The following is an 8,756-nucleotide window of genomic DNA, read 5'->3' on the forward strand; positions in this document are numbered from 1 at the left end:
AGATCCCATGAACAACCCTTTCAAATTCAAGTCATCATGAATGAAGGTTTCATTTGGGGCACTTAGCTAGATATCTCCAGAGCTTGTGTAAACTGGAAATTTACTGCATCATCATCAAAACCTAAAATACATCCTAACTTAACCACCTCACATAAACCTGCAACAAGATATGGATGATCGGGCAATAAGCCAGCTGAAATCCTCTGCAAAATCAGTTGCTAAGGACATAGTTTCCTTTTGATTGTTTGGATCAGACTTTTTGATCAAAATTTGCTTCTTACACTTTTCCCATCTCACCAGACTAGTTCTTCTTCCTTTAAACTTATCTTCCACACCATTTTCTATTGGTACTGAAAGTGAGTACTCAACTGTAAATGGTTCAGTAGCTTCATAGATAGTAGACTCAACAAGAGTACTCACTCTTTGATGCCTTATATCAGGTGGAAATTTGGTGAAAGGGTGTGTAAGATTTGCTAAAATAAATCTATATAGTCCTACTCTGACCATCCCCTTTCCTGTAGGAATATTTTGCAAAGAGATGTCATTTGAAACAAAGATGTCAAAATTTTGTGTTGTTTGGGATATGTTTTGAGCTCCAAGATGGATATAAATTGAGAATAATGAGTCCAATGGTATCTTGGGATCAGAAGGGTTAGGATGTCATGCAAATTTTGGGTTTGCAGAAGATCCCATGAACAACTCTTTCAACTTCAATTCATCGGGAATGAAGGTTTCATTTGGGGCACTTAGCCCGTGTATTAATGTCCATGCGAAATATACTCACGGATCCTCGTTTTTGTTTTTATTTACAGTTACACTATTTTTTGGCTAGAGTTTCGAACTAATTTCCCTTCAATCTTGTTATCCAACTACCAGAAGAGAGGATTCCCAAGTCAGAGGTTAAATTAAATGTCCCAAGGTACCATTCCTTTGGGAACAAACTTTGGGTCAGTGATGGAACTGCTAAACCACAACCTAGATGACACTCAATTCATCCTCTTAATCCATTGTTATGGATTTCCCAACTCCCACATGGGCTCTAAATCTCTGGCTTCTCTTCTACAATAACTAGGCTACAAAGAACCTCTCTTCTCTTCTTTCAATAACCTTGATGGTTACAAAGGGATTTGCTTCTCTATGTGCAATAGTCCCCACTCTGGGTGTAAATCAGGCTATAAAACACCTTGTTGGGCTCTGAAAGTATTACCCTTGCATGTAATAATTGTGAGACACATGGTTTGTAGAGCATTATTTGTATAAAAGTTTTTGTCAGTCCAGAAGTTGGCTTTAGTTGCAAGTCCTAGATTAATGTGATAACATCCTCGTTCACTCTGGTCTTTAATATCAGTGACAATTTCTGTGCCATACCTTGTGGACCATCTTTGACTCTGCTATGCCCTGTGAGGTTCTGTGACATGTGGTTATTTTTTATGTGATGTTATAAACTATCTAGACTGTGGCATAGCTCTATATTGGATTAAGTTCAACATTAATACTCCTCTCTTGCTTTTCTGCTTAGCCACTAGTATAAAGCACCTTGCTTCTTTTTATGCAATAAATCCTGCACTAGAGAGTTTTTTAAATATCTAAAGTTTTGGGTGAATATTTATTATTTTAAGTATTGTTAAATATTATTTTAGAAATATAAATATTATTTTGATTAAACGTGTATATATATGTGTGTGTGTGTGTGTGTGTGTGTGTGTGTGTGTGTATTTTGATTAAATTTTTTTTATGTTTTTTTTAAATGTTTTTTGATTAATTTTTATAATTTTTATTCTAAATTTGTAAATATTAATTTAAGTTTTATATATTTATAATAAAATATATATTTAAAAAGTTTTTTTTATGATATATAAATTAGGTATTTCTAAAAGTAATTTAGTTAAAATAAGGCTATCATAATCTTAATTTGGATTAGGTTTTTACTTATTGAAAGTCTGGCTATGATGAGGTATCAAAGACAAAAATTCCTAAGATTTTTCAACTCTAGTTACAATCACTATTTGCTTGAGAGGAATAGTCCAAAGATGCTAATTCTTAGATAAATCATTGGAGAATATAAAAGAGCAATTGACAATACAATTAAAATACCATAACATTTAAATTAAATGAGTGGGTTTGGTGTAATGAAGAAGTAGGGGATAAAAAAATTAAGGTACTATAATGAGGTTATCTAACCCAATCTAAAACATAAAAAATATCTTTATATTAGAACTAGTTTAAAAAAAATCAACATTATTAAAATAAGATTGAACTCTCATGATCTCCATTGTGAAACATGGCACTGGACAAATTGCAAAACACAATGGGATGCACGAGTCTCTCATCTTCATGATACTAAAAAGGTAGAGGATGGAAAATGCATTTTTTCAAAGAATATTTTACATATACCCATATTAGACCTCAAGTTTAAAGTATTTCTAATAATAACTATAATGACTTGTTAAGTCACCAAAATTATAAACATTTAGTAATGGTTATTTTCAAGTACTCATCATTCTCAAGATTCTCACCACATAAATTTTCAAATGATCATTATGATTTATTTTTTCACTCAAATTGGCTATAGTTAGATCACATAACATAACACATATTTTTTCTTCTATGCTCTTCTTCTATATGGGCTACCGACTTACAACATTTCCTTTGCAATATCTCGTGCAAATGCTAGTTTATTTCACAATTGAAATATTTTTTTAACAATGTGACAAGATTCTTCACTATGAATATTCAACCCCACTTTACCATGGATATTATTAACTTGTAAATAGACTTTGTTACAATCACCTAGGTCAATAACATAAGCCAATACCATGGATTATCAATACGACATGCCCAAAAACCATAACTTATTTCACAATAAAAATAATTTATTTTAATTTAATTTTATAACATTTTTTTAATTGAAGCTAAAAGGAAAAAGGTTATAATGAATTTTGAGATATATCTAAACTCTCTGTCCTCGTGACTACCAAAAACATTCCCATAGAAATTAAATTAAGGTTTTAATAAAATTAAAAATGAGAATACTTTTATATTTAAAGATGTGAAATTTATATAAAATAAATAGTATTAGTAAGAACCAACATAGATCCATCTTAACTAAGGATCCAAGGGATGACAACAAGAAAAGTGAAGGGGATAGGGGGTGAGAGGGAGGGATATAGTGACAAAGTTGGAGGGCAGTGAGAGAAAGAGAAAGAAAGAGAGAGAGTGAGTGACGAGAGAGAGAGAGAGAGAGAGAGAGAGAGAGAGAGAGAGATGGAGAGAGAGTGAGGGAGAGAGGAGAGGAGGGAAGAGAGAGATAGGGAGAGAAGAAGAAGAGAGAGACAGAGGGAGACATAGAGATGGAGGGGAGAGAGAGAGAGAGATGGGGGGAGAGATAGAGGGAGGTGGGAGAGAAATGGAGAGAGAGGACTCAAGAGAGAGAAGGGGAGAGAGATGGAGTTGGAGGGGGGATAGAGAGGGAAGGAAGAAGAAATACATAGAGGGAGAAAGGTGGAGAGAGAGAGTGACAAGGGAGCGATGGAGGGAGAGTGGGATAGAGGAGAGTGGGAGGGAAGAGAGAGAAGGAGAGAAGAGGAAGAGAGAGGGGGGGGAGAGAGAGGTAGAATGGGAAAAGGGAGGAGGAGAGAGATAGATAGATATGGAGACAGTGTGTAAATGTTTTGGGGTGAGATAGAGAGAGCTAATAAGAAAGAGACACATAGATACAAATATAGATATTATGTAGTATTATATAACTAGCCTAGATCCATCTTAAACCCAAATCTATCAAGCACCGAGAGGGATCAAATGTCTCGAGGTGCAAACATTTCCTCAAGTCTTGCACTCAAAAAAGAAGTTTTCACCTCAAGAGATTGGATCCCTCTCGGCGCTTGATAGATCCGAGGTTAAGATGGATCTAGGTTGGTATATATCTATATACAGAAAAATAAAATAAAAAAAATTTATGGTTAAAATTTTTAAGTGGTCATATATATACTCTACTGAGCATTCAAAAATACAATTTAAACAATGAAAAATAACACATTGTATTTTGCACTGTAAAAAAGTTTGAACATGAAGAAATTTGATCCCTCTCGAGTCATGTTAGATCCATACTTAAGATGGATCTATGTTGATTTATGTCCAAGTATGGGTTTTATTTCCATCCTTTGTGACCAAATAGTATTTCAATTCTTATCATTTTATGAAGAGCTATCCATTGCTATGAAGATCAAATTAGTCATTTGGAGGCATAATGGAATTCCATCCCAAGATAGAATCTATACCCATTTTTACGTGTGTCTCGTTTCTTAGCCTCCATGTTAAAGGGTAAAATCAAGACTTTCTACTGATCAAACACATTTTTGATGTTTTTCCCTGGATTTGTTATCCAATCCAGATGGTTCTTGGAGTTATATACTTATGTTTTATCACCTGCTTTCACAAACTATCTTTTGTCTATAGATTCCATGGGCTTTTTGTTGCTAGTGATTTTCCAAATAGATGAATGTGTGCAAGCCCCCAAACTCCCATATCTTTTGGATTGGCTATATCTAACCATTTAGCTGCGTGAATCCCTTTGTGTGTCATGTCTCCCTTTCAACAACAAATTGATGTGGAAAATGGTAACTAGATTTGGTCTTCATAATTGTCTATGTATCATGACTTGATGTAATCAAAGTACTTGTCAAAAGAAAAAGAGAAGAAAATTGTATTTTTGCAAAAGAAAATTATTTATTCAAGAATGGGTTTCTTTCCCATTAATTATTTTGTCTTAGGTTTAGCTCCCATTGTGTGCTCTAGGGTTTTAACTTTTGATAGGTCAAAGTCAAGGTCATGATGTGTCCCTTCAACAAATTACAGATAGTAGCAAGATTACCAGAATTAACTTCCTGAGTGTAAACACATTGTTTTTGTTCTTCACAAATTTCAGTGTCGAGCTTCCGCGAGACTGCCTCTACTGAAATATATCTCGTTCTGGTAGCATGATCAAGAAAATAATTAGTCCTACGATCAAAATATTATGTCCTTATGGCATGAAACCCTTGCCATCTCCCTAAACTATTTCGAATTTCAAGCCTTCTTAGCAGGGGTATTGTTGCAAGTGCTAGGGCTTTAAAGATCATATAGGGTTTAAAACTCATTATTTTAGCAGCTCTATATAGCCAACAGGGCCTCGGTTCACTGTTGAGTTCAATGGAGTACGAGGCCTTCCCTATCAAGGTTCCATTTTTCGCTTAGATTTTCCCAACCAATATGTCATGTCGAAAAAGGATAAGGCTAGGTACCGTATTGGGGGCTCTAGGTTAACTAATGCCCTCAGACCTCATTAATAAAATGGCCAACATCCAAGCAATACTATTCCCATCATTTTCGTTCTTGGTATAGTGATGTGGGTCCAATTAGCTATGGTTGGATTGTTGTTTGTGGCTTGGTTTTATATATAAATTTCTTCTCACCTGGCATGGGACCAGTTCCATGGAAAATCAATTCCGAAATTTATCCTTCAAAATATAGAAGTATGTGTGGAGGCATTGCTGCAACAATTTGTTGGATATTTAATCTGATTGTTTTAGAGAGATTCCTATCTTTGATTGATGTGTTGGGAACATCCAAAAAATTTATAGTATTCAACGCTCTTCTTGGGGTTTCATTCCTTTTTTTCCTTGCTTTTATTCCTTAGATGAAAGGCCTGAGCTTCGAGGAGGTCAATAAATTATGACAAGGGAGATCATATAGTGGTAGTATAGGCGAGGAAGGTTCTTTTAACAAACCCCTTCTTGATGATCATCATACATTTTGAAGTAGAAAATCAGATGCTGAAATCTCTCGTGAGAGAGGGAATTCAAATCAATTGTTGCAAATATGTGGATGACATTTTTGAGGTATTATAGGAGAATGTGCAACTTAAATGGCATATCACTAATCATATCAGCGAGTTTTGCATGGTGGCATATCAACATGTTTTGTATGGTGACAATGTCGTAATTTGCATCATTTCTTGATAAGATATTGTTATTTTTTGAAAAATACATTGGATATGTTGGAAAACGGATGCTCCTACTTACACCATTTATCAACACCCCCTTTTAAAAGCTTTTGCATTGCTACCATTTCCCAAATATAGGAATTTTATTTTAGCACTACATTTGCATATGAAAAGGATATATATTTTATGCTTTCATGGATTTGGGATATACATCATTCCGCTTTATTGAAGTTACATCATTTGTAGATTAGCTTAGGCACAAACCAATGGGATTTTTTGGGTTACTCTCGTAACACTTGTTGTGGTCCAAACACTTTAGGTATCAGTATTTCCCTCCTTATTTTTTTGGGGATGGTTGTCTTCCAATGGAAATACAAATATAGACTAAAGAAATGCATCAACAAGCTGAGTTTGGAGTTGTTGCACATTAGAGGTACAAGGAGAGTGAAGAAACACACTCTTCCTTCATTGTTCAAATGGTCAAGTGGGCTTGATGGGTGATAATGTGGAACAATGAGATTATGGACACTAAACTATGATTATCTCCCTAAGATGCAAACATGAGACCATCTAGCCCTTGCCCTTCCCATAAAGATGGTTGCCGACATATGGATAAATTCTACAGCCCACTGATAGTCCCCTTCTAATTATGTTGGAATATGATAAAGTGAGCATGGTATTCTTAAAAACACCATATTATGATGTATTTGCTTTGCAATTTGCTTGTTTTGAAATTCATTTGCTAACATTTTACACAAATTTTTATGTATGTTGTTTGTCCCATCATATCAAATTCATGAATAAAGGATTGCTTATTGTTGTTAACTAGATGACTATGAAAGAACTACCTCCAAATTTGATTTTGAAGGATTTTCTAGACAAAATAACTTATGGCAGTTCACTTTTACATCTTATTGTTTGCCAATACAAGAGGAGTTGAGGCCAAGAGTGAATCACAAAATCGTTAAGAATTCTTGTCAGAAGTTGAAAATGGGAGATTTAATTGAATTGACTCTGTCAATACCACATACGTTTTTGATTGAATATAGGAAATAAATAAGTCAAATGTTTTGGTAAGGCAGATGAATGCCAAGATGAAACAAGCCATATGCTAGGAAAGAATTCACAAGTTGTAGTTATGACATCAGTTATGTAGCTGACCAATTGTTTTGGGAGTGAATAAGAAAGAATGGTGACCAAAAGATTTACTTTGATGAATTCTAGTCAATAACAAGGTTCAATGTCATTACACCAATATTCTTGTTATGAGCTCAACATGTCACTTATGGAAATTGAAACTAGGTGGGAAGGATAACAATCATTCCTCACAACCACCAAAGATAAACCCAATTGAAAACTTTCTTTGTGGAGCTTATAATTAATATCATGATGACCACAATTTTTTTGTAGCAAATTCATTCTACTCTTTGAATAATTTAAAGCACATTATTTTAACAAGGCTAGGAGATAGATATGGATAATCGGAAAATGAAGGTTTGGGATTTTCTGCGCTGGTTCGATTCTCATCTTTCTATTTCACTTCTTTAGAGAACAATATATCTTCAAATATGAACTCAATTCAAATCAAACTAAAATAGAGAAGCCTCATTATGAAGACATTTCTCTCTTCAGTACCTTGCAATGATGTTATTTTCTTTTGAATTATACTTGAATTTCACTCATAATAACCTCGATTTATATATTGATTTTAAAACTAATTGACATCACCGTAAACATACGATTATCCCATTAAGTATGACTTAAATATGGTTCAAGGAATCTCAAATTTAGCCCATGCACGTGACAGCGTAATTTATGAGGTGTGAAGTTTAATTAGAGGCACTATTTGTTTGTTTGTTTTGGTTAGAAAAAGGGCTTTCTCTCGGTTTTATGTGACTTTCAATTTATCATTTATAGCATGTTGAGAAATGGAAAATAATAATGTGTGACATTTATCTTGTAGAAATTGATGTTGAATGAAAGGATATAGAATTTAACTAAGCTACAGTTTGCTTTGGTAAAGGTAGAAGAGGATCTTAAAAATCTTCTTACAAATACACCATATACATAGTTTGAACACAAGTAATATATGGATTCTTCTTTTGCGGATGTGTTATTTTTCTATCCAAGATATCACAACAAGAAAAATATTGATATTGTAGGGATTGTTTGAGGACCTCATTAAGGTTGATTTTTCTGATGTCTTACTTGATTGATACATTCTCATGAGAGGAAGACTTTCAATATGGATTAATATGTTCCCGAAACAAAGCAGATTCAAAGTTTATTGATATAAAAGATAAAAAAAAATGCCAATGCCTTCATTTGATTGTTACTTGACTTTGGTGTGGGCAGGTTATAGGAAATGGGATTGGAAAAAGGATGGGGATACAATGTAGAGCATGTCTTGGATATGATTCATTTGTTGTTGGAGATCCTTCAGGCACTTGAGCCATCGAATTTGGAAATGTTTCTAGTAGGGATTCTTATGGTTTTTAATGTTGTGATTCTTTCACCTCATGGTTATTTTGGGCAAGCAAATGTTTTAGGAATGCTAGACAAGACACTCATGGATAGGTAAACAAATTTCTTATAATTTCAATGTTCATTCCATGATATCCTCTCTTTATCGTTTGATTGTATTTTGAATGTTTCTTTTGATTTTGTTGTCTTTTAACCATGAAATTGAAAATACTTGGTATCATGTTCATTTAAAAAACATCCAAAGCTTGAAGATGAGTTTAGTATTACAAGATATTAATTGAAATCCTTTTAG

The sequence above is a fragment of the Pinus tabuliformis genome, chromosome 6 (assembly GCF_031772625.1).
Source record: "Pinus tabuliformis cultivar Carrire ecotype Pingquan chromosome 6, CPIR1, whole genome shotgun sequence".
NCBI lineage: Eukaryota > Viridiplantae > Streptophyta > Pinopsida > Pinales > Pinaceae > Pinus > Pinus tabuliformis.